The sequence below is a fragment of the Aquarana catesbeiana genome, linkage group LG04 (assembly GCF_042186555.1).
Source record: "Aquarana catesbeiana isolate 2022-GZ linkage group LG04, ASM4218655v1, whole genome shotgun sequence".
Taxonomy (NCBI): Eukaryota; Metazoa; Chordata; class Amphibia; order Anura; family Ranidae; genus Aquarana; species Aquarana catesbeiana.
The window spans coordinates 174,947,674-174,975,431 of NC_133327.1; positions in this window are offsets into that span (position 1 = coordinate 174,947,674).

Below are 27,758 nucleotides of genomic sequence, written 5' to 3' on the forward strand. Positions count from 1 at the left end.
AAACAAATCATGGGGGTAAAAATGGAAAATAGGAGACGTAAGTGTACAGCAAATTATCTATATTATTTTTATCCATCTCACTTCCCACCTACAGTACAAGAAAATGCAATGTTGTGTCTTTGAGAAAGAAGACCAGGAACAAAGTGTATTCAAAGACAGTGTGCAGAATGTACATTAATGGATTACTCAGTGTGGGATTTCAATAAAACAAAATCAAAGATTTTCTAAACCTTGCCTAAAGAATCGCGTGCAGCATTTAATTATACACTTAAACTTGAGGAAAGTAAAGCATAACAGTGTGGTATTCTTTGTAGGGGTGAAATACACCAGGGAGATTTTTAGCACAGTTTTTAAGCAATGTGTGGGCACCCAGTAAATAAAAGCAACTTTTCATTTAGTTTGTAAATTGCAGTGTACAGGCAGATTGTTAACCTTTTGTGGTCATATGTCTGATGCTTAATTTCCACTTCAAACCAAAAGATTACAGCAATGACTTTAACATTAAAATGCAGCTTTTATTACCAAAAGCTGGTGTACATATAATATACTGTATGCACTGTAAGGGTTTCAGCAAACATGTGCTGCACAAACATAATATAACATGCCCCCTTATCCCTGCTATATGTTGCCAACGTCAAGAGAGTTTATGATACAGGGTGAATGACAATAATGAATATGTTAATCTCTAATCTCATAACTATATTCATTAAGATCTGCTTAAAGTCTTCTTAACAGTGCTGAGATTTCAGTCTTCTTAAAAGTGTAATTCAGTATATATACAGTGTATATATAAATATACAGTATCTCACAAAAGTGAGTACACCCTTCACATTTTTGTCAATATTTTATTATAACCTTTCATGTGACAACATTGAAGAAATTACACTTTGCTACAATGTAAGTGTGAGTGTACAGCTTATATAACAGTGTAAATTTGCTGTCCCTTCAAAATAACTCAACACACAGCCATTAACATCGAAAACACTGGCAACAAAAGTGAGTACACCCCTAAGTGAAAATGTCCAAATTGGGCCCAATTAGCCATTTTCCCTCCCCGGTGTAATGTGACTCATTAGTGTTACAAGGTCTCATGTGTGAATGGGAAGCAGGTGTATTAAATTTGGTGTTATCGCTCTCACTCTCTTATACTGGTCCAGGGGCTCTCTTTGGGAAATAGAAGTATGAGCACTGCCAGCATTGCTGCAGAGGTTGAAGGGGTGGGGGGGGTCAGACTGTCAGTGCTCAGACCATATGCCGCACACTGCATCAAATTGGTCTGCATGGCTGTTGTTCCAGAAGGAAGCCTCTTCTAAAGATGATGCACATGAAACAGTTTGCTGAAGACAAGCAGACTAAGGACATGAATTACTGGAACCATGTCCTGTAGTTTGATGAGACCAAGATAAACTTATTTGATTCAGATGGTGTCAAGCGTGTGTGGTGGCAACCAGGTGAGGAGTACAAAGAAAAGTGTGTCTTGCCTACAGACAAGCATGGTGGTGGGAGTGTCATGGTCTGGGGCTGCATGAGTGCTGCTGGCACTGGGGAGCTACAGTCATTGAGGGAACCATGAATGCCAACATGTACTGTGACATACTGAAGCAGAGCATGATCCCCTCCCTTTGGAGACTGGGCCGCAGGGCAATATTCTAAAATTCCAATATGATAACTACCCCAAACATACCTCCAAGATGGCCACTGCCTTGCTAAAGAAGCTCAGGGTAAAGGTGATGGACTAGCCAAACATGTCTCCAGACCTAAACCCTATTGAGTATCTGTGGGGCATCCTCAAAGGGAAGGTGGAGGAGCGCAAGGTCTCTAACATCCACCAGCTCCGTAATGTTGTCACGGAGGAGTGGAAGAGGACTCCAGTGGCAACCTGTGAAGCTCTGGTGAACTCCATGCCCAAGTTAATGCAATGCGGGAAAATAATGGTGGCCACACAAAATATTGACACTTTGGGCCCAATTTGGACATTTTCTCTTACGGGTGTACTCACTTTTGTTGCCAGCGGTTTAGACATTAATGGCTGTGTGTTGAGTTATTTTAAGGGGACAGCAAATTTACACTGTTATGCAAGCTGTACGCTCACTACTTTACATTGTTGCAAAGTGTAATTTCTTCAGTGCTGTCACATGAAAAAATATAATAAAATATTTACAAAAATGTGAGGGGTGTACTCAGTTTTGTGAGATACTGTATATATATATATATATATATATTGGGGGGCATACAGCACCAAACACATTTTGTGAATGTCATTACCAGCAGATGGTTGCTTCTGGGCTGCAGAACTGGAAAAGCTGACAGCAGCAGCTTTTACTGAGAAAGCCAACCACCTGCCCCTGAGCCGTGATTAAAGGATAAGTCAACCCTAACACTAAAATCGCTACATCTACAGACATTATTATACAATATTATAATACAATATTTATATAGCGCCAACAGTTTACGTAGCGCTTTACAACTTGAGGGTAGACAGTACAAATACAATACAATTTGATACAGTAGGAATCAGAGGGCCCTGCTCACTTAGAGCTTACAATCTAAGAGGGAAGGTTAAGAGATACAAGAGGTAATAGCTGTGGGTGATGTGCTGATTGAGAAGATAAATGTACAGTTGTTAGGTGGGGGCCAGATAGGCTTCTCTGAAGAGATGAGTTTTCAGGGATCGTCTGAAAGTGGATAAGGTAGGAGAAAATCGGACGGATTGGGGAAGAGCATTCCAGAGGATGGGGGAGGCTCTGGAGAAGTCCTGAAGGCGAGCATGGGATGAGGTGACAAGGGAGTTTGAGAGCAGGAGGTCTTGGGAGGAGCGAAGAGAACGATTAGGTTGGTATTTTGTGACTAGGTTAGAGATGTAGCTAGGGGCCAGGTTGTGGATGGCTTTGTAAGTTATAGTTAGTATCTTGAATTTAATTCGGTGACTGAGTGGCAGCCAATGGAGGGATTGGCAGAGGGGTGTAGCAGACGCTGAGCGGTTTGTGTGGTGGATGAGCCTGGCCGCAGCGTTCATGATGGACTGAAGTGGGGATAGCCTATTTAGAGGTAAACCAATGAGGAGGGAGTTGCAGTAGTCAAGGCGGGAGATGACCAGGGAGTGGATTAGAAGCTTTGTGGTGTCATTGGTTAGGAAGGGGCGTATCTTGGAGATGTTGCGAAGACAGAGGCGGCAAGCTTTGGATAGTGATAGAATGTGGGGTCGAAAGGTTAGTTCAGAGTCCAGGATTACACCTAGGACCTTGGCGTGGGGAGATGGGTTGATAGTTGAGCCGTTGATCTTGACAGGGAGATCAGGGGAAGTGGCACCTGAGGGAGGAAATATCATGAGCTCGGTTTTGGATAGGTTGAGTTTGAGAAAGTGATGTGACATCCAGGCTGATATGTCTGCTAATAAGTTGGTAATGCGTGAGGAGACAGATGGAGAGAGCTGGGGGGTGGAGAGATAGATTTGGGTGTCATCAGCGTAGAGATGATATTTAAAGCCGTGGGAGGCAATCAATTGACCCAGGGAGGTGGTGTAGATTGAGAAAAGGAGAGGTCCGAGAACAGAACCTTGGGGGACCCCGACGGAAAAAGGAAGAGGAGAAGAGGAAGTAGAGTTGTAAGTGACACTGAAGGAGCGGTGGGATAGGTAGGATGAGAACCAGCGAAGAGTACAGTCACGGAGACCAAAGGAGTGGAGTTTTTTGAGGAGGAGGGGGTGGTCCACTGTGTCAAAGGCAGCAGAGAGGTCCAGGAGAAGTAGTACAGAATAGTGTCCATTGGCTTTAGCCATTAGTAGGTCATTTGAGAGTTTAAGGAGAGCAGTTTCCGTGGAGTGTTGAGGGCGAAAACCGGACTGAAGGGGATCAAGAAGTTTATTCATGGTCAGATGGTCGCTTAATCGGTTGTAGACCAGTCTTTCAAGAAGTTTGGAGGAGAAGGAGAGTAAGGAGATGGGACGTAAGTTGTTGAGATTGGTGGGATCCAGTGAGGGCTTTTTTAGTATGGGGGTGACTAGCGCATGTTTTAGAGAGTTTGGGAAGATGCCACAAGAGAGGGAGAGGTTGAAAATGTGAGTTAGAGAGCGTAGAATCGAGTCAGAGGGTGAGCGTAGCATTTGCGAGGGAACAGGATCCAGGGGGCAAGTGGTTAGATGAGTGCTAGATAAAAGTTTAGCAACCTCAGTAGTAGTAGCAGGGTTGAATGAGGGAAGTAATGATTGTATCTGTGGACATGGAGTGTTGCATGGGGGAGGTTTTTGCGCATTGGCGATCTCCTCATGAATTGTATCAATCTTAGTTTTGAAGTGATTGGCAATCTCCTGGGCAGTGAGTGAGTTGGTGGGTGGAGGCAGTGGAGGACAGAGTAGAGTGTTGAAGGTAGAGAAGAGTTGACGTGGACTGGATGAGAAGGTGTTAATGAGTGTGATAAAGTAGGTCTGTTTGGCAGTGTGAAGGCAGGAGTAGTATTTTAGGAGGGCAGATTTATATTGTGTGAAGTCTTCCTGGGTCTTAGTCTTATGCCACAGGCGCTCAAGAGCGCGGCTACGTTTTCTGAGACTTCTGGTGTCATCTGTTTGCCAGGGTTGTAGCAGTCGGGGCCTAATTCTGCGTGTAGTGAGGGGGGCCAGCTTGTCTAGGGAGGAAGACAGTGAGCTGTTGTAAGCGAAAGTAGCTAGGTTGGGACAGGACAGGGGGGAGATTTTGTCATAGAGGTGATCAGTAGCAGAGTAGAGAAGAGAAGGGTTGAGGTGGCGAAGGTTTCTGCGTGTAACTGTTAGGCGGTTGGAGGGAGAAGAGGTGGAAGACAAGGAGAGAGCAAAACTAATAAGGTGGTGATCAGAGAGTGGGAGTGGATTGTTGGAAAGGTTGCACGGAGTGCACAGATAGGAGAAGGCAAGGTCAAGGGTGTTGCCATTGGAGTGGGTAGGAGCCTGTATCCATTGCTTCAGGTCAAGCGATGAGGTTAGACTGAGAAGTTTAGAAGTAATAGTAGTGTTAGTGTTGACAGGGATGTTGAAGTCCCCAAGAATAATTGTGGGGATTTCAGAAGAGAGAAAGTAGGGTAGCCAGGCAGAGAAGTCATCAAGAAAGGCTGATACCGGTCCAGGGGGCCGGTAGATGACAGCAATTCTTAGAGAAATGGGAGAGAAAAGACGAATGCAGTGTGCCTCAAAAGAGGAGAGTATCAGAGAGGGAGGTGGGTGAAGAACCTGATAGGTGACATCCACAACATAAGCCTAACGTATCTAGCCCTATAAAGAAGGAATCAGTATACATACCTTTTTTGAAGCCTGTCCGGTTTCCAGCTCTGCAGAGGACACAGCCGACAATGGCTGTGAAATGATTGGGGAGTGATGTCACCCATAGACTTACTATGGGGCTTCTGTTGTCGGCTGTGTCCTCTGCAACTGCTTTCATAGTGAAGCCACCTCTGACAGCTCAGTGTGGGATAGAGTCAGATCAGCTTAAAAAAAAAGGTATGTATACTGATTTCTTCTTTACAGGGTTAGATAGGTTAGTGTTAGATTGTGGATGTCTGTAGATATAGAGATTTTAGTGTTGATGGACTTGTACTTTAAGACCAAATGCATTGGCTTTTTTGACTGCTGTTCACCTGCAATAATAAAATAATGTTTTAACTGACTTTCATGGCACCAGCCTTTCTCCCTCTTTTGCACCTGCCCCTTTCTGCCCTCTCTGCTATTGATAGAACTCCTATCATTATTGTCCCAGAATGCATGGCACTCTGTGAATGGAGGAGGAGCCATTGCATAACAGGATCTCCTTCAGCCATTCATAAAAAGACATGCATTGTGTGAGTGTAGTAAAATGAGCAATTTGAATAGCGGAGAGAGCAGAAAGGGGTGGGTGAGCGGCATAATTTTTCTCTGAAGCAGCTGCTGCTGTTAACCATCACTTCACTTCACTCCAGGCAGCATCCAGCAGATGGAAAATGCACTTTAGGGATGTTTTCTCTCAAAATCAGCCACCACAGGTGGGATACACACCATTACACATACATAATGTGTTTGGTGTTGAGTCCCCCCACCAAAAATATACTAGACTTCAGCTTTAGCAATGCAGAGCTTGAAGGCAAGACTGATTGTTTATTTGTCAAAAGGCTAGTGGGTTGAATGTAACCAGTTCCTTCCCAGCGTATAGCATAATGATGCTGGTGGGAACTTCTCGTCAATCCAGGTGGACGTCATTTGACAACCTCCCGGATCGCACCCCACACGCTGCCATCTGTCACCGGCTGTGTCCACTGATCACTGTACCAGCCCACTGCCATTACCATGTGACCGCTGTAACCAATCACAGCAGGTCCCATGACAGTTGTATACAATAGATGGCTTCCTTTCAAGCCATCTATTGTATACAATTGTGTTGCTAGCTGTGATTGGTCAGTGTGATCACATGGTACAAACTGAGCCAATCACAGCCCATCTGTACCATGTGATTAGCTCTGACCAATCATAGCAAATCACAACAAAAGAAACTGAATGAATTAATTTTATTTAGTAAAATGCTTGCATATAGCAATGTAATGCACTGCTAAGTGCAAACATAATGTATAAAAAAATAAAAATAAAATACTGATTACTTCTCCAGGGTAGTAAAATGTAGCCAAATGTCAAATGAAAGCAAGAAACACACAGATTGTCAGGAAACATGACGGAGGTCAGAGGAAACAGCAACTAAACAGGTGGACTAATTCCTTGAGTTAGTCATAAAATTTCAACAGAAACACTTTATTATGCAGTTGCCTTTATCCAAAGTCAGGCAACTAAGGAAGGTAAGGTAAAGGTATTGTAAATGTCTAGCTAGATACGATGGTACAAAAAGATAGGCAGTGTTCTCAATGATCATTTTTCTCAATGAGAGATTTGCTAAATTATAACCTGCTTTAGAAGGTGATGAAAGATACCAACCAACAGCAGATCCAAAGAATATTGATTGACCTTAAAATGAAATCAGGTCATAGATTTAAAAATGCTCTGATTTATTGGAGCCACATGATAAAAGGAAACAAGTGCTTAATTGAACTTTGTTCTTCAGTCAACTGTTGAGTAATTTTTCGACAATGATATCATGTACATTTAATCACACTGTTGAGGGTTTTGTGAAAGGAAATATAAGTTATTAAGCAAAATCCTCAAAAATGTAAACAACATTAGGAAAGATCTTTGAAGTGCTGTACTTTAAAAAGAAAGGTAAGAGTGCACGGAGAGTTTGCAGAAACAGAATATGTATTCCAATGAGTTGGATAGTTCCTGGGAACGTGGCCTCTCTTTGGCCCTGCAGCCTGGAGGCCAGCTATCGTTGTCTTATCCTTGTATTAGGGAAAATGGGAACATATAGCTCTCTTTAGTCTCTCATATGAAGATTTGTTATGCTTACAAATTGATTTCCAGCCCTGATACTGTACATACAGTATTTAAATGTACCACCATGAAAAAGGAGGGTTTATGTTCATGCCCTAGCCCCAATCAAATGTTAGATTTCTTTCACCAATACAGATCAAAAATTGTTTGTATTTTTTTTTAACAAGGTGACATTCTCTAGCAATAACTTTTCAGCTTTTTTAAAATTTAAACTGGCTTCACTTTGTTAATAAAGAATATATATCCCTGATTTAAACTGTTGTAAACTCTAACTTCTCGTATTTGCTCTCTTTTGGTACACATTTCCTCTTTTTTAGGGACCTGCAGATTTTCTGGACTACCTGTGGGTGGTCCTGAGGGTTCTGTATTTGAATGTGGCTATATTGTTGTCCACCAGCAGGTGGCTCCCCACAGCCTCTAACAATTAGATTATAAGCCTTCACAAGCAGAACACTCTGGACCCTATTGCACTGAATTGTATTGAAACTGTACTGTCTCCCTTTATATTATAAAGAGTTGTGCAAACTGCTGTCCTGTATATTAGCACCAATAATAGTAATTAGTAACCACCTGATGCTGCCTGCTTGCTGGGAGGCTATTTAGCTACAGAATTTAGCTACTTTACAGTATAAACATTGCTATACTGCATAAACCTGATTAGTATGCTGTACTCTGATCTATCTGTGAACTAGCATGTCCTGTTCCTGGCCTGTTTTGTTCCGTTACTCTGCTTCCATTTTTGAACCCCACTCTTAGATCTCTGTCACCCAACTGCCCTCCTTTTGCTGTTGTTATTTTGTATATAGTTGGTTAACTTTTTACCTTGCACACACGTGTTCATGTTTTTATGTTGATGGCGGTATATTTCTTGTATTTTATTGTTTCACAATAAAATGTCTTGTTTTTGTTTTTTCTGGTGTGGTCATTAGTAAAGAGCCATATGCACCTGGGTTCGGTTTAAGTGACATTAGATGAACAGTAAAAAAAAAGTTGGACAATTTGCAAATTCACGGTGCCCATTGTAAGGCTAATAAAAATGGTATTTTCAAACAAAGGGCACGGCTAGCAGAGCACTACCTGGGAGAACATGTACTAATGCAAAATAAAATGTAAACAAATACCGTTCAGCATTAAAAATGCACAAACACTTTGGAGGTGCCCTAATCCTGCTGTGAATTGACGCCCCAGTACAATGTACTTAGCGGTAGGTTTCCCCTTAAAAAAATGTGGAAAACTACCCTTAGCATTTTTCAAAAAGTTTTTGGCATTCACAAAAAAGCACTACTAAAATACAGCATGATTTCTTTTCTGAAGTTTTGTGGTATTTTAGTAGTGAAAACATGTGTTAATTTATTGCCCGGCACTAGCCGGCATGTTTATTTACATTATTAAATAGGCGTTGTTAAGGAGCCTGTTCCCTTATAGCAGGTTAAACAGCACAGTGCTTGTGCTGTCTAACCTGCCACTCTCTAAACTGTAAAAATCCTGCCTGTTCCTGCCCTCCCCCTGTAAACTGATGACGGTTTATCATGGCTGCTGGTCAGTTTATGTACCTTTGTCATCTGCAGCTCTCCTCTGTCCTCCTCTCGACCCCCCGCCTGTCAGCTCAATATGTCTGTGTGAGCTGTCTCTACCCCCCCACTCCTGCAGCTATTAGTAGTTCATTCAACTTTTAAAAATGTCACTTCCTGTCCCTCTCTTTTATCCAGCGATAATGCACTGTGTAAGTGTTTATGGAAATGTTGCCTCTAAATACGTTTTTGGGATATCTTCCGGCCGGTCACGTGACTCCCATCCACTCTCCTACTCCAATCCAGAGCTACGGCAGGAGGGGCTGAGCAGCCAGGAGTCACCCAGCAGTCACATGTCCTCCTGGCTGACATTAGAGGGAGATCTCGGCCCCTCAATCTGTAGCCCGGGGATCAGAGCAGCAGAGCGGCCGGGAGTCACATGACCGGCCTGAAGATCTCAAAAGAAAAAAAAGGTATTTAAAAGGCATCAATTTTGATAACCACTTACACTGTGCATTATCGCTTGATAAAGGAGAGAGGCTGGCAGTGAAATGGGTTACTAAGGTTACAAACTTTAAAAACGGAGGAGTCCGAGGTTCCCCACTGACAGCTGAATCTAAAAAAGTTTTGCCGGCAATAAAAAAACGGGAAAAAAAACAGAGTGGGGTCCCCCTTCAATCCATACCAGGCCCTTCGGGTCTGGTATGGATTTTGAAGGGAACCCCCACACCAACATTTAAAAAAAAATGCCACGGGGTCCCCCCAAAATCCATACCAGACCCTTATTCAAGCATGCAGCCCGGCAGGTCAGGAAAGGCAGGGGACAAGTGAGCAGCCCCCTCCTCCTGATTCATACCAGGCCACATGCCCTCAACATGGAAAGGGAAAAGGGAGCTTTGGGGCAGGAGGGGCTCTGCGTCCCCCAAGGGACCTTGTCCCCATGTTAATGGGGACAAGGGCCTCTTCCCCACAACCCTGGGCAGTGGTTGTGGGGGTCTGCGGGCGGGGGCATATTCACCCAAAAAAAAAAATTTAATGTAAGACATTAGACAGTTTTTGCCATGTTCTTTATTTAAAAAATAAAAATTTAGAAAAATGCCCCCCAGTTTAGATCCATCAATCATCAATCATGATGCCTGCCGCCATGAAAAAAGAAAAGGTTCGCACACACCGAAGGCTCCCACCATCTAACAGCTCTCCCATCTGACAGGTCCTAAATAACAAAGGGGTAGGGGACACGCGATGATGTCACCAGGTGACCCCACCCCTTGTTACGTCATCGACCCAGCATGCCCCTGGCTGATGAAGCCATAAGGGGCGGGGTCACCCCGCCCCTTAGTTATATAGGAACGCTGCCACAAAAAAAGAAAAAGAAAAGGTCCACTCGCGCCAAAGGCTCTCACCGCCTGACAGATCTGTTAAGGTAAGTAAATGGGATGTTGTAGCCAGGGATTGGATTGTTGGTAAAATTTATTTAGCAAGAGATGGGCTCTAGCAAAGGAATACACATAGTAAGCATGATCACTAAGAATATGTGTGAATGTGGTGTGTTCAGGGGTGTCGGTCATTTCCAGCTGTGCGCAATGGAAAGCTGAGCCGCAATGAAGATATGGGTAAGTATAGGATGGAGCTCAAGAGGCCAGGAATCCATGTCTAAGCCCAATAAAGCAGGGTTTGGATTAGGTGGATGTTTGAGTCCAGTGATATTGGTTATTAACAAAAATACTTGGGCCCAAAATTTATGGATAAGAGAGCAGTGTCACCAAATATGAAAGAGAGTACCTAATGAGTCGCATTGTCTTCAGCAAAGGGGGAAGTAATTTGGGGAAATTGTTGCTAATTTGGTAGGAGTAAAGTGCCAGTTCTGTAGAAGCTTCTGAGAAGATTCCCAATGAGTGGTGCAGCATGAGTATTTCAAAGTTAAAGGAGGATGCTGCTTCCCATAGCTCAGAAGTAATTGTGAAGGATAGTGTATGTTCCCAAACATGCAGGTTTTTCAGCAGGAGATGTAGTGGTGAACAGAGAATATATTTGGAGCAGGGTTTAGAGGAGTCAAGAAGTTCCAGAAGTTTGTCCAGAATCAGGGAATCGCAAACCTGAATGTGTTGTAGGGCATGACGGATTTGGAGTTATCTGAAGGTGCATCATGGGATAGAGTAGGTTGAGCATAGAAATATATCAGAGTAAAGTTGAAATATTGTGCCTATGCCTGCACATTTCCAAGTTTGAAGGGCTATATCAGGGATAAGATGTTCCAAAGAGTTTAATAGTACCCGCTGTAGAGTTGTGATAGAAAGACGATGTGGAGGATCCGTCAAGGAAGACCAGACTCTGAGAGCTGCGGTGATCGTATCCAGGACGTGATGTGAGAAATGAGGATGGAGAATAACCGTTCCTAAGATGGGTTTGAGGTCAGTTTTGAGAGCTGTTCATTCAATTTGCGACCAAGAGTTTTGTGTTCTAGGATTCTACCAAGTCTTTAGCTGCATTAACCACTTCAGCCCTGGAAGATTTCACCCCCTTCCTGACCAGAGCACTTTTTAGAATTTGGCATTGCGCTGCTTTAACTGATCATGCAATGCTGTACCCAAACTAAATTTGTGTCCTTTTTTTCCCACAAATAGAGCTTTCTTTTGGTGGTATTTTATCACCTTTGTGGTTTCCACGTCTTGGGTAAAAAAATTTACGCAGCTTTTAGTTTATGACTGCGTATCTCATTTCTTGAGGTGCTATAATGGCAGAGAGGTACAAACCCCCCCACCCCCCCATGACCTAATTTTGGAAAGTAGACACCCCAAGGAATTTGCTGAGAGGCATGTTGAGTACATTGAATATTTAATTTTTTGTCACAAGTGATTGAAAAATGACAAAAAATAAATAAATAATTGACACAAAGTTGTCACTGAAATTATATATTGCTCACACATGCCATGGGTATATGTGATATTATACCCCAAAATACATTCTGCTGCTTCTCCTGAGTACGAGGATACCACATGTGTGGGACTTTTTGGCAGTCTAGCCGCATACAGGACCCTGAAAACCAAGCACCGCCTTTAGTCTTTCTAAGGGTGTAAATTTTTGATTTCACTTCTCACTACCTATCACAGTTTTGGAGGCCATGAAATGCCCAGACAGCAGAAACCCCCCCCCCCAAATGACCCCAGTTTGGAAAGTAGACACCACAAGCTATTTGCTGAGAGGCATGTTGAGTCCATGGAATATATTATATTTTGGGAAAATTACACTTTTTTTCACAAAGTTGTCACTAAATGATATATTGCTCAAACATGCCATGGGTAGATGTAAAATTACATCCCAAAATACATTCTGCTGCTTCTCCTGAGTACAGGGATACCACATGTGTGGGACTTTTTGGCAGTGTAGCCACATACAGGACCCCGAAAATCAAGCACCACCTTCAGGCTTTCTAAGGGCGTACATTTTTGATTTCACTCCTCACTACCTATCACAGTTTCGGAGGCCATGAAATGCCAAGATAGCACAAAACCCCTCAAAATGACCAGATTTTGGAAAGTAGATACCCCAAGCTATTTGATGAGAGGCATGTTGATTATTTTGCAGATCTTGCTTTTTGTCACAAAGTTGAAAATTGAAAAAGAAAAAGAATGTTTCCTTATTTTTCAAAACAAATGAGAGCTGCAAAATACTCGCCATGCTTCTTAGCAAATACCTTTGGGTGTCTACTTTCCAAAATGGGGTCATTTGGGGGGGGGGGGGGGGTTGTGCTATCTTGACATTTCAGGGCCTCTGAAACTGTCATAGGTAGTGAGGAGTAAAATCACCATTTTATGCCCTTAGAAATCCTGAAGGCGTTGATTGGTTTTTGGGGTCCTGTACGTGGCTAGGCTCGCAAAATGTCCCTCACATGTGGTATCCCAATACTCTGGAGAAGCAGCAGAATGTATTTTGGGGTGTAATTCCACATATACCCATGGCATGTTCAAGCAATATATCATTTAGTGACAACTGTGTGCAAAAAAGAAGTTTGTAATTTTCCCAAAACTTGTGGCAAAATTTAAAACATTACATGGACTCAACATGCCTCTCAGCACATAGCTTTGGGGTGTCTACTTTCCAAAATGGGGTCATTTGGGAGTGGGGGAGTTGTGATATCTTGGCATTTCATGGCCTCCGAAACTGTGAAAGGTAGTGAGGAAGTATAATCACCATTTTACACCCTTATGCCGCGTACACACGAGCGGACTTTCCGGCAGACTTGGTCCGGCAGACTTGACTCTGTCGGAGAATTCGATCATGTGTGGGCTCCAGCGGACTTTTACCTCCCAAAAGTCTGACGTACCTAGAAATCAAACATGATTCAAATCTTTCCAACGGACTCGGCTTTCTAGCGTACAAACCGTTCGTCTGTGTGCTAGTCTGACGGACCAAAACTGACACATGCTCTGAAGCAATTACAAGACGGAAGCGCTCGGTCTGGTAAAACTAGCCTTCGTATTGAAGCTAGCACATTCGTCACGCTCCTAATTCTGTGATCTTTTATTATAGCGCATTATTTTCTTCTTTATAATGCGAGAAGAATGAAGTTGTTTTTCTGCTTATATTCACACAGAGTTCTCACAAACTACTTTCTTCATTATTTATCCTCATGTCATGACTAATATTATAGTTTTTAAAAGCCAGATCTCCATAAATAATGTAGAAAATTATTTATTTGACTCATCTTTGTTACTTTTATATTTCAACAATATATATTTTACAATTTGTGAAAAATTATCAAAAATCTTTTGATTTAAATGTGTAATTTTTTTTAGGAGTTTCAAGTTACCACAATAACATTATTATTTTGTATTGTTTATGAACCTTAATGAGGTTGGTGTCCCTTGTTAATTTGACATAGGGGGATTATTTTCAAAAGGCAAATTCATTTACCACTACAAGTGCAAAGTGCACTTGAAATTGAACTGAAAGAGCACTTGGAAGTGCAGTCGCTGTGGATCCGAGGGGCACATGCAAGGAAACCAAAAAAAAATATTTTTAGCTTGCACATGATTGGATGATAAAATCAGCAGAGCTTCCCCTCATTTCAGATCTTCCCCTCAGATTTTACCACGACTGCACTGTGAAACAAGTGCACTTGCAGAGCAATTTAAAGTGCACTTTGCACTCGTAGTTTGCACTTGGATTGCGAAATGATTTTGCCTTTTGTAAATAACCCCCATAGTCTTTTTGACATGTACCTGCCTATTCACAAACAAAATGTCCTTTTTGAATAAAAACACATAGTAAAGAATTTTAGGTAAATAAAATAGCCATTTATTCCGGGAAAAACATAAATGAGGAAGGCGACACTGGAGACACTTTTGGAATTTGTGAAGCCTTTTGTCCCACAGGGCACACATCAAGTCAGTGGAAATCAAAATTGGGATCTTGCGGAGTTCATATAATAGGGAGCACAATCTGCATCTTCTGACAGACCAGACTGAAGCCAGGCAATCACTTTCGACTCCTCCATGGACCCTTCCCTGCACGCTGCCCTGCAGCATTCCCTCCACGCTTCTCTGCAGCCTTCCTTGGAGGCTGTGCCTCTGGTGGTGTACTTGTGGCAGGAGGAGGAGGAGGGGCTTCATCAGAAATATAGCTGGTTTGAGTAAGCTGGCCCCTCAACCCCTTCTGAAGGGCCTCATAAAAAATCCCCTCACAGCGGAGGAGGTTTCCCCTTCTCAAGTTCCATCAACCTGGTGGCCAAATAAGTACCATAGGCCTCTTCAGCATTGGGGGGGTTACTCAGCATTTGGCTGGCTTCCCGAATGAGGGCAAGAGATTCCTCCTCTGTGAGGGTCATCTTTCTGGGCCTATTGGTGGTAAGTAGGGATGAGCTTCGAGTTCGAGTCAAACTCATTACGAATCGAACATCGGGTGTTTGCCAGTTCGCCGAACAGCGAACAATTTGGGGTGTTCACGGCAAATTCAAAAGCCGCGGAACACCCTTTAAAAGTCTATGGGAGAAATCAAAAGTGATAATTTTAAAGGCTTATATGCATGGTATTGTCATAAAAAGTGTTTGAGGACCTGGGTCCTGCCCCAGGGGATATGGATCAATGCAAAAAAAAGTTTTAAAAATTGACCTTTTTTCGGGAGCAGTGATTTTAATAATGCTTAAAGTGAAGCAATAAAAGTTAATATTCCTTTAAATTTCGTACCTGGGGGGTGTCTATAGTATGCCCGTAAAGGGGTGCATGTTTCCCGTGCTTACAACAGTCTGACAGCAAAATGACATTTCAAAGGAAAAAAAGTAATTTAAAACTACTTGCGGCAATTAATGAATTGTCCCTCCGACAATACACATAAAAGTACATAAAAACGGCACTGGTATGGATATTAAGGGGATCCCCGTGCCAAAATTTAAAAAAAAAATGGCGAGGGGGCCCCCCTCAAAATCCATACCAGACCCTTAAGGTCTGGTATGGATTTTAAGGGGAACCCCGCGCCAAATTTTTTTTAAAAAATGGCGTGGGGTCCCCCCAAAAATCCATACCAGACCCTTATTCGAGCACACAACCTGGCAGGCTGCAGGAAAAGAGGAGGGATGAGAGAGCGCCCCCCCTCCTGAACCGTTCCAGGCCACATGCCCTCAACATTGGGAGGGTGCTTTGAGGTCCCGGCCCCCCCGTGTGAAATGGTAAGGGGGTACAAAAGTACCCCTACCATTTCACAAAAAAAGTGTCAAAAATGTTAAAAATGACAAGAGACAGTTTTTGACAATTCCTTGCTTCTTCTTTCTTCTATCTTCTTTCTTCTATCTTCCTTCTTCCTTCGGTTTCTTCTTCCATCTTCTTCTTCTTCTTCCTCCGATCCTCTGCTTTTTGCTCCGGTGTTCTCGTCCGGCATCTTCCTCCATGGCGTCTTCTTCCCTTCTTCGCTCTTGGGCCGCTCCGCATCCATGATGGGAGGCTCCCGCTGTGTGACGCTTCTCGGCTTCTGACGGTTCTTAAATAATGGAGGGCGGGGCCACCCAGTGACCCCGCCCCCTCTGACACACAGAGACTTCCCCAAGGCTTTCCCTGTGATGTCAGAGGGGGCGGACAGGGAAGTCCCGTCAAGTCCCCGTGCGTCATTATTTAAGAACCGTCAGAAGCCGAGAAGCATCACACAGCGGGAGCCTCCCATCATGGATGCGGAACGGCCCGAGAATGAAGAAGGGAAGAAGACGCCACGGAGGAAGATGCCGGATAAGAACACCGAAGCAAGAAGCAGAGGATCGGAGGAAGAAGAAGAAGATGGAGGAAGAAACCAAAGGAAGATAGAAGATAGAAGAAAGAAGATAGAAGAAAGAAGAAGCATTTAAATAAAGGAATTGTCAAAAACTGTCTCTTGTCATTTTTAACATTTTTGGCACTTTTTTTGTGAAATGGTAGGGGTACATTTGTACCCCCTTACCATTTCACACAGGGGGGGCCGGGATCTGGGGGTCCCCTTGTTAAAGGGGGCTTCTAGATTCCGATAAACCCCCCGCCCGCAGACCCCCACAACCACCGGGCAAGGGTTGTGGGAATGAGGCCCTTGTCCTCATCAACATGGGGACAAGGTGCTTTGGGGGGACCCCAAAGCACCCTCCCAATGTTGAGGGCATGTGGCCTGGTACAGTTCAGGAGGGGGGCGCTCTCTCTCCCCCCCTTTTCCTGCAGCCTGCCAGGTTGCATGCTTGGATAAGGGTCTGGTATGGATTTTTGGGGGGACCGCACGCCATTTTTTTTTAAATTTTGGGGCGGGGTTCCCCTTAAAATCCATACCAGACCTGGAGGGTCTGGTATGGATTTTGAGGGGGACCCCCATGCCATTTTTTTTTAAATTTTGGTTCGATGTTCCACTGTGGGGAAATCCCATGCCGTTTTTTTCAATGAGTGTATTGTGTATTGTCGGACCGACAATTCATATAGCCGCAAGTACTTTTAAATGACTTTTTTCCTTTCAAATTTTGCTGTCAGACTGTTCTAAACACGGGAAACATGCGCCCCTTTACAGGCATACTATAGACACCCCCCAGGTACGAAATTTAAAGGAATATTACACTTTTATTGTTTCACTTTAAGCATTATTAAAATCACTGCTCCTGAAAAAACGGCCGTTTTTAAAACTTTTTTTTCATTGATCCATGTCCCCTGGAGCAGGACCCAGGTCCCCAAACACTTTTCATGACAATACCATGCATATAAGCCTTTAAAATTAGCACTTTTGATTTCTCCCATAGACTTTTAAAGGGTGTTCCGCGGCTTTTGAATTTGCCGCGAACACCCCAAATTGTTCGCTGTTCGGTGAACTTGTGAACAGCCGATGTTCGAGTCGAACATGAGTTCGACTCGAACTCTAAGCTCATCCCTAATTAGGGGTCATAACAAAATAAAGAGGAAGGCAACGCTGGATAAACTGGTGAAATTAGCAGAGCCTTTGTACTCCAGGGCACACATCAACTATTTGACAGGCAAAATTGGGAGCCTGAGGAGTCCATTTAATAGGGAGCACAATCCGGTCCAGGACTCAGAGAGATCAGGAACAGCAGCAGGTGACATATATGTCTCCAGGCTGTGATCTTATAACAGCCTGTGTCTTTTGCCAGACCAGACTGAACCCAGGCAATTACTCTCTTTTCTACCTTACATGCTTGCTTCTACGCTTGCTTCCAGGCTGTGGCTCTGGTGTTGGACTTGTGGCAGGTGGTGGAGGAGGTGGGGGAGGAGGAGGAGGATGGTCCAACTCACACAGGTGGGTTTTGCTTGTGATTTTGCCCCTCAACCCCTTATTTAGGGCCATATATATCACTTCCTCACAAAAGAGGCGTTGGCCCACCTCCATTTCCTGCATTTGTTGGCAGCCATGCAGGCATAGGCCTCAAGAAGACTGGTGGGGGTTCTGAGGGCTGCAGAAGCCTGCCGAATTAACCCAAGTGCTGACTCCTCCATGCTCCTCCCCTTCCTGGGCCTTTTTGTTGAAGGCGGAGGGGAGAAACCTGGGATTCAGTCAGGCTACTGGGCCCGGCCACCTCCTGGCTGCCACTTTCTACAGCCAACTCCTGGCTGAGGATTTCCTGTTTATGAAAAAGGGACATAGTTTTAGTTTATTGATCATCAATCACACACAATTTTGAGAAATATGTTGAACAATGCTATACCTGACTCAAGCTGGGCTCCTCCACATCTTCTTCCTGGGTGGAAGACACAGGTTGGATGTTGGAAGCCTCAGCTGGGGTGGAAGGAAGAGTGGAAGGAAGGGTTGAGGGTGATGGCCTGATTTCAGTCTGGTCTGATAGAAATCGCAGTCTGTCATAGTACCACAGCCTGAGTACATAAACATCATCTGCTGCTGCTCCTGATCTCTGGGAATCCTGGACTTCTTGCACTCCCTATTATACGTGCTCCTCAGGCCACCAATTTTGCACTTCAAATAGTTGATGTCTGCCGTGGGGATCTGCGGCTTCACAAATTCCAGCAATTTATCCAGTCCTGCCTTCCTCTTTAGTCGATTTGTATAAAAGGGTGTTTTGTCTGCCACAGACAGGGCAGCTCTCTGTACAAATCAATGAATTGGTGGAGGAAAACATGATCGTTGAATCGATCCATTTTCTCTGCAAGACACAACACAAGACAAACCCTAATGTCAGGCTAAACTCACATAATCTTGTCCCAATATAGGCCTCAATCTCTAAGCTGTATAGGCCATTGATGCCCCAAGTTCAAATTGTACCTTCGTTAGAACGATCAGTGCTTTCGATACTCCATCCTCCGCTCACAGATCGTACGTACGGCGCACGCGTGTTACACTTTATATACACTGCATATGCGTGAAACTCCGCCCGCCCCTGACCTTCTTTATAGTATATTGCCCACCCCTTGTCTTTCGGCACAGTGGGAGAGCACATTGCGGAGAGACAACAGGTGCATGAAAACACCAGCAATGACGAAAGCCCGGAGCCACGAACGTCCTGATCCCGGAGGAGATTTAGGGCCTCTAATATGTCCTTTGTAGAGATGGTGGAGATGGTGGACATCTTGAAGAGGGCCGACTATGACAGGAAGCATGGACCTTACCCAAACCCAAATGTGAGAGAGGCCAAGATCATGACTAAAGTTGTGAAAAATCTGCAGAAGAATTTTGAGGTACGATGATCCAAGGAGCAATTGAGGAAACGCTGGTCAGACCTCAAATTGAGGGAGCAGGATCAGTACAGAAGGATCATGAGAGTGCTGCAAAAAGTATTTTATCGTGTGTTCCAATTATTATGACTTGCATGCTGCTACATGTGCTTTTCTTTACTGTTGTACATTTTAAAATGGCGTGGGGACAGTAATCGTCCTTCACAGTAAACATCATTCATTCACAGTAAACATCGTTAACTACATTTGTTCAGGAGTATTTGTATGAAAAGAAGTTTAGTACATTGTTGTCTAGATGGGTTTGTAACTAGAATAAAATGCAAACTTGATTCAGTGTAAGGAAAGGACACTCATCAGCTGTTTACATATCAGAACAGAACAAACTTTTTAGGGTGTCCCACACAGGTGCTCCAGTGGATACTATGGGTGTCTCCATGTGTGAAACTTTATCCAAAAAGGTAAGTATTCAGCTTGAAGAAAGGGAAAAAATCATGTCTTCAGCTTGGAGCTGTGCCAGAAGAAACAGTTGTACGACACTTCCAAGCAATGTTTCATATTCTCATTTCTTGCCTCAAATATCTGTGTGCTAAGTATACCTTTATTTTATTCACATATGGGAGAAAAGAATTGGGACGTCAGAGGACACCAGAGACCCCCAACCTCCTAAAGAAAGGGAAGTCACCACACCACAACCTCAGGATGTAGAGGAAGGAGAGGTTTATGAAGTGGGCAAAATAGTGACCACAACAGGTGAGTGTCTGAGACCATAGCTTCAGGTAATAGATGGATGCCTGCATATTTTTTTTATAATACATGTTGTGTTGTTTTCTTTTAGGTGATGTGGATGTTGTGGAAGAAGAATCTCATTTCACAAGTGCAAGTGCACAGGTCCTCATCGGGGAGATCATGATGTGCAATCAGGATTTACAGAAGATCAAGGAAGACATCAATGATGCTGAAAAAAGACTCAAAAACATCATTGATGCTTTAGGCAGAAAATAAAACACAGCAACATTTTTGAATTTTTTGAATTTTATTAGAACTTTTCCTAAAAATGTTGAATCAAATTTTGAAAATGCACACAGTCTATCAACATGTGCTATCAGCCATCATGGGATATCAAGGTACGCATTTTGTGGGTGCAACCCCTTCCTCACAACTCAAGTAGCTGAGAGGAAGGGGTTGTACCTCCGAAACACATCCATCGATCCCCCATGATGGGAGCTAGCACATGTTGACCTTAGGCATGGGATCAGGAGTGAAATCCCCATTTTGACCCCCAATTTGTGTGCATCTTCAAAATTTGGCTTTCACAGGGGTGACATCACCCCAACTGAAGAAGGCAATATCAACACAGTTTGGACATACTAATGTCTGATATTGCCTTAAATTTATCAAAGATGAACTTTGTAAGTTCATGAGTTGTGTATTGTTTTATGTTTTGAAAAACATGCCTGTTTACCACAAAAAAAAGGATATTTCTACTGTCCCCAAAAAAAAAATATATTCCAAAAAATATGTTGGTTTAATCAAAAACCCTTTTCTAAACGCACATGTGAATGTGCACAGAGTAAAAATTTTTCTACTCAACAATGTGTGGCTTCTTCTTTCAATGCTCAATAGCAGTTTTTTGCTTAAGTTGGTGTTTACGGTGACAATGCAGGTTATTTCCTAAAGGCAAATCCACTTTGCACTACAAGTGCACTTTCAGTGCAGTTTCAGTGGATTTTCCTTTAGTAAATAACACCCACAGTGCTTTATAATTTGCATAAATCAGGCTATTAACCTTACTCCAAAAAATTACTTCAGGGTGCTGAAAATGAGGAATATCATTATCATTAATGCATTACATACATTAACAACAAAAAGAAGGTGTGTGTGTGTGTGTGTGTAGCAGACCCACAACATAAATAATAGTTAGCTGAAGAAGAGATTGTCACCTCATGTATCAAAGAAATTACGTTGGAACTATTGAAGAAAATTGCCAAAAAAAAAAAATTGGAGAACCTAGGAGACAGCTAAAAGAAACACAAGCAGTAAATCAAAGGAAATATTTTTCATTTTAAAATACAAATTTATTTTAAAAATACATTTATTTAAATACATATAATGTGATGTTAAATGATAAATCTTACCCTAATATAGTCCTTCTGCAGGACCTGAATGATGGCAGAACAGGTCTCTGGAATAATGATCCCCAGAGTCTGGGGGGAGATGCCTGTCGAGAACTTGATGTCCTGCAGACTTCTCCCCGTTGCCAAGTACCGCAAGGTGACGATAAGCCTCTGCTCGGGAGTGATGGCTAGCCGCATGCAGGTGTCCTGCTTCATAATATAAGGGGACAGCAAAGCCAACAGACGGTGAACAACAGGGTCTGTCATCCGGAGATAATTCCTGAAATCATCAGGATTATTCTCACAGATCTCCCACAACAAAGGCATATAAGAGAATTGGTCACGCTGGAGCAAGCAATTCTTCGTCCATGAACTCCTCCTTGCCCTGTTCATGGACTGGACTTTGGTCAAAGTAAGAACCCCAACACCAAGCCCCTGCACAGCATGAACTGTACGATGAGTACGTATCCGTAACATGGCTTCAAACGGTCGGCTGTTCAGAACGAACTAACAGAAAGCAATGAAAATCAGAAAGGCCTGAGAAGAGCGAGGTGGAATTCAGAAACGAGCGGACAAGAACGTACTGATAATCAAATACGTACTATAAATAGCACGCACTGAAAAACAGATGCAAACTGACTACACGCACTGAAAACCAGATACGAACCCACAAGCACAAACTGAAGAGCAGTAACGATCTGAAAAGCATGAAGCTGAAAAGCGCGAATCGTCTCTCACCAAACTTCTACTAACACGAGATTAGCAGAAGGAGCCCAAAGGGTGGCGCACTGGCTTTTGAACTTCCTCTTTATAGTGCCATCGTACGTCTTGTGCTTCAGTGCCTTCTTGACAATCGGAATTTCCGACAACATTTGTGCGACCGTGTGTATGCAAGACAAGCTTGAGCCAACATCCGTTGGAAAAAAATCCCAGGATTTCATCGTCGGAATGTCAGATCGTGTGTACGCAGCATAACTGTAACGGTTCCAGGTTCAGGTCTCTCAAAATGCAATGGCATCTTTGGAGACCCTGTGAAAGTGTGCCCTAGACTGTGTAGTGCTGTACCCTATGCTAATACTCCACTAGTGTGTGGTAGCGTTGGAAACATTCACCGATGCAGAGACCAGGTTGGGACAATAATAGCTGCTGTCACGTCTATATCCGTGTTTTCTACAGACACAACATCTTCTTTGGGGGGTTTGTTGGGTAGGGGTACCACGGATGGCATATGGAAAATTCCTCTCATGCAGCCGGCTCACTACATTTGCATTCGGAAGTTGAGTCACAGCACTGTCTGGAAACAGAAGGGCTGTGATGATCTCTTTCTGGAATTTAAGGAAGGATCCATTTCGTCCTGACGCTTTGTATAGCATATAAGCGTTCAGCAGAGCCAATTGAAATAGATATACAGACACTTTTTTATACCAGCGTCTGGCCTTACGGCAATTAAATATGGTGTGGCACAGTCGTGTAATAATTATTCACGTACAAGTGGTACCCCTTTCCGAATAAGGGTGACACCAAGTCACAAACAATCTTGCCAGCACTCCCTATGTAGTCTGGGCAGTTCTCGGACTCCACGTGACTATCTCTTCCCTCGTAAACCATAAAACTATAAGTATAGCCTGTTGCCCTGTCACAGAGCTTATACATCTTGACCCCATATCTGGTACGCTTTCTGGGAAGATACTGTTTGAAAGACAAGCGGCCAGAAAACTTAATCAGGGACTTATCAACACAGACACTAACTTGATCAGGAGTACACAAGGCTGCAAACTGTTGGTTGAAGTGGTTTATGAGAGGCTGAATTTTGTGGAGCCAGTCAAATTCAGGGTCACCCCGAGGAGGACAGAGTTCATTGTCATTAAAATGCATGAACCGCAAGATCTGCTCATATCGCATCCTGGTCATGGAAGCAGAGAACACGGGTATATGATGAATTGGGTCAGTGGACCAATATGACCGCAACTCACTTTTTTTAGTTTTGCCTATGAGGAGGGATAGGCCCAGAAAGGTCTTGAAATCAGAAACCGTAATAGGTTTCCATTCTCTGGCAAGGGTCAAATGGGGATAAGTGGTGATTAACTGACCAGCATACAAATTGCTTTGATCCACAATAGATCTATAGAGATCTTCCGTGAAAAACTGTGAATAAAAATCAACTAACATAAAATCAACTGTTTCCATCTGAATTCCGGGTTGGCTAGGAATGGAGGAAATACTGGTGCTGCAGAAGTGGTGGGCTCCCAACCAGGGTTGGCATATTCTGCAGGAAGGGCACTATGGGCTCGACAGGCCTGTGTTTGTCTTCTTGGTGGCTGAGGGACACTACTTGTATTAGGTAAGAGGGGGATGGCACTCCCTATAGTGATGGAAAACTGAGTTTCTACAAGAATGTTTGATGCTACATTAAAGTGTAGATATTTAATAAAATTAAATAAAACAAAATAAATATGGATTGTGTGTTTGTGTCACTAGTACTATATCCTTTAACCCAAAAAGGAGTGGCTTATATATGTGTACTACACCTTAAAAATAAAATAAAATAAATGTGCCTCCCCTGGTATAGAAAAGGTGTGTAATGCGTGTGTCCCTATGTAGAAAATTTAATAACAAAGCACCTGGTGCAACCACATCAATCGGCACAGGTCCTCAAATAATGCACTAACACTAGGAAATGGAGATCCCCCCACAGGGATTTCCAACTAGCAATAAGGTGACAACCATAAAAAAAAAATTTATATATATATATATATATATATATATATATATATATATATAATATATATATATATATATATATATATATATATATATATATATATATATATATATATATATATCCCCTTCCCGCCGACCGTGCACAGATGTGTGTACGCAGCTGCAGGCATCATCCCAGTACCGTTGTTTACAGTGGGCGATTGGCTATCCGTGTATAACAACCGATGCGGCTATATCCGGAGGCTCGGTGACCAATCCGATGCCTCCAGCGGCTGGGGGCGGGCTGGAACGAAGCTGTGGGTGGCTTCGTTCCAGCCTTCAAATTGTAAACACGGAAGCGACGTCATGACGTCACTTCCCGTTTACTCAGCTGCCAATGGCGCCGTTTTTAAAAAAGTACACAGTATTCAGAATCGCCGTTATCAGCGATCTGAATACTTTGAAGTGTAAAGGAGGGATGGGGGGTCCGATCTCTCCATAAAGAGTACCTGTCATCACCTATTACTGTCACAAGGGATGTTTACATTCCTTGTGACAGCAATAAAAGTCATCAAAACATTTTTTTTTTTTAAACACAATTTATGAATTTAAAAATAAATAAAATAAATAAGAAAAAAACATTTTTTTGAAGCGCCCCCGTCCCCGCGAGCCCGCGCAGCAAAGAAAACGCATACGGAAGTCACGCACGCATATGTAAACGGTGTTCAAATCACACATGTGAGATATCGCCACAATTGTCAGAGTGAGAGCAATAATTCTAGCACTAGACCCCCTCTGTAACTCTAACCTGGTAACCGTAAAAAAAATTTAAAGCATCGCATATGGAAATTCTTAGGTACCGTAGTTTGTCGCCATTCCACGAGTGCGTGCAATTATAAAGCGTAACATGTTTGGTATCTATTTACTCAGCGTAACATCATCTTTCACATTATATAAAAAAATTGGGGTAACTTTACTGTTTGGATTTTTTAAAATTCATGAAAGTGTCCCTTTTCCAAAAATTTGCGTTTAAAACACCGCTGCACAAATACCGTGTGATATAAAATATTGCAACAATCTCCATTTTATTCTCTAGATTCTCTGCTAAAAAAATATACATAATGTTTGGGGGTTCTAAGTAATTTTCTAGCAAAAAATACGGATTTTAACTTGTAAACACCAAATTTCAAAAATAGGCTTAGTCATGAAAGGGATATATATACACAAATGATGAATGTCCAAATCACGTATAAGATTCCACAACTGTGAAAGTGAAGTACTAAATTAGCAACATGTGCAAAACAGCAAGTATGATAGGCAAAAAATAATACAAGTGGTCAAAAAATAAAAATAAAATCAAAATAAACCTCCAAAAATGGCATAATGTTCATTGCAGGAAAATAATCATACAAAAAATGATCATGCAAAAAATGCGCCCAAAAATTGTGTCCAAAAGAGAAATATATGTACAAATGTTCATAAACATCTAAGGTGACTCTTGTACTCCACACAACATCCAGTGATTTCTGTGATCCCCCTCAGGGGTCCCCACTCACCAACTCCTGGCACCCCCACGGGGGTAGAAAGTGTGTAGTAAAAAAGGTGGATGAGCTCCTATCCCGGATGGGACGTTCCCACCGATCCTGTATTCAGCACGGCCATATCCTCCACTACTTGTGCTAGCCACCGCACCAGCTTGAACTGAACTTATGGGACTTGCCACGTCACCACGTGTTACTGCAGTGCTGGTTTGACTACGACCAGGATATACTAGGCCGCTGGTGCTTGCCAGTTCACCAGAAGGATGAGCGGCATTAGTACTGGCTATCTGCTCCATATGAGAGCCCTGCAGTTCTTGCACCTCAACAACAGTTGAACAGGGTCAGGTACGCTTGACCTTAGCAGGGACCACTATTCCGTCATCAGAGCTATCTGTCAGGGTGCCGCTGCTATCTACTGGTTCGTATACTGAGCCTGAATCTGCCAGTGAGGCGGCTTCCCTTTCGCTCTCATCTGTCATGCTCAGCAACATGTAGGCCTCTTCACTAGTGTACCTCTGCTTGGACATTCTGGCCTCTAAATTTATAGGTACAACTATACTATACTATACTACTGTGCATAACTATTCACCCCCCTAAAGTCAATACTTTGTAGAGCCGCCTTTTGCGGCTATCAGAGCTCTAAGTCGCTTTGGGTAAGTTTCTATGAGCTTGCCACATCTTACCACTGGAATTTTTGCCCATTCCTCCTTGCAAAACTGCTCCAGCTCCTTCAAGTTAGATGGTTTGTGCTTGTTTGTGCTTGTGAACAGCTATCTTTAAGTCTGACCACAGATTTTCTAATGGATTGAGGTCAGGGCTTTGACTAGGCCATTTCAACGCATTTACATGTTTCCCCTTAAACCACTCAAGTGTTTTAGCAGTGTGTTTGGGGTCATTATCCTGCTGGAAGGTGAACCTCTGTCCTCTGTCCTGTCAAATCACACAAAGAGTGGTACAGGTTTTGCTCAAGAATATCCCTGTATATAGCATCATCCATCTTTCCCTCAACTCTGACCAGTTTCCCAGTCCTGACTGCTGAAAAACATTCCCACAGCATGATGCTGCCATCACCATGTTTCACTGCGGGGATGGTGTTCTTTGGGTGATGTGATGTGTTGGGTTTGCGCCAGACAAAGCGGTTTCTTTGATGGACAAAAAGTTCAATTCTAGTCTCATCAGCCCAGAGCACCTTCCTCTTCTACATGCCTTTTTGCGAACTCAAAACGTGCCATTTTGTTGTGCACTCGTAGTGCGAAATGGATTTGCCTTTAGTAAATCAACCCCTGAGATTGCACGCAGGCTTTTTATGGGCTTCATAACAAAGGGGGTGAATACATACGCACATGCCAATTATCCGTTTTTTATTTCTGAAAATTCGTTTTATGTATATATTTTTCATTTTACTTCACCAACTTAGACTATTGTGTTCTGATCCATCACATATAATTCAGATTAAAAAAACATTGAACTAAAGGCTGTAATGTAACAAAATAGGTAAAAAGCCAAGGGGGTGAATATTTTTGCAAGGCACTGTAGTTCTGATCAAATCAAAGATCTGTTCAGACACTATACTAGTAAGGGAGGTGTATGGTGCGTGTGTGGGTGTTAGCGCTACTGGCACTAATCTGACGCTGCCTGGGATTGACGCTGACCCTAACCAAAGCTAAAACCTATCTGAAGTCAGCCGCCGGGTGATCAGGGGGGGTTAAACCTTTATTGGGTAATATACGGCAGGTACCCTGACGCTATAAAAAATGAACGAACTAACCAGCGTCACCCGGGACACTAATACAGTGATCACTGGTGACAGGGGGTGAAAGGGTTAACTAGGGGGCAATCAGGGGGTTAAAACCTTTTTTAGGTAATATATGGGGGTACCCTGATGCTATAAAAGACTGACGGTGAAACTAACCAACTAACTAGCTAACCCGTGACACTAATACGGCAACCAGAATATAGATCTGTACACTATATTAGTGACACTGGTGACAGAGCGTGAAAGGGTTAACTGGGGGGGTGATAAAGGGGTTAAACCTTTATTAGGGGGGTTTAGAGGGTACCCTAAAGCTACCTGGGCCTATTACTAACTGCCCTAACGCTGATTAGAGTCACAAGTGACACCAGTACAGTGATCAGTGAAAAAATTGAAAACTGCACTTGGTGACACAGTGACAGGGAGTGAAGGGGTTGACTGGGAGGGGGGCGATCGCGGGGTGATCTGGGGCCGAAATGTGTGCCTACGTATACTGGTGTTAGTGTAGTGTTGGTGCAACTCACTGTTAGATGTCCTTTCTCCTCTCTCTAGAACCGAAAAGGATTCCACGAGGGGAGATGACATCACTTCCCCTGCCTGTGTTTACATTACACAGGCAGGGGAAGCATTTCAT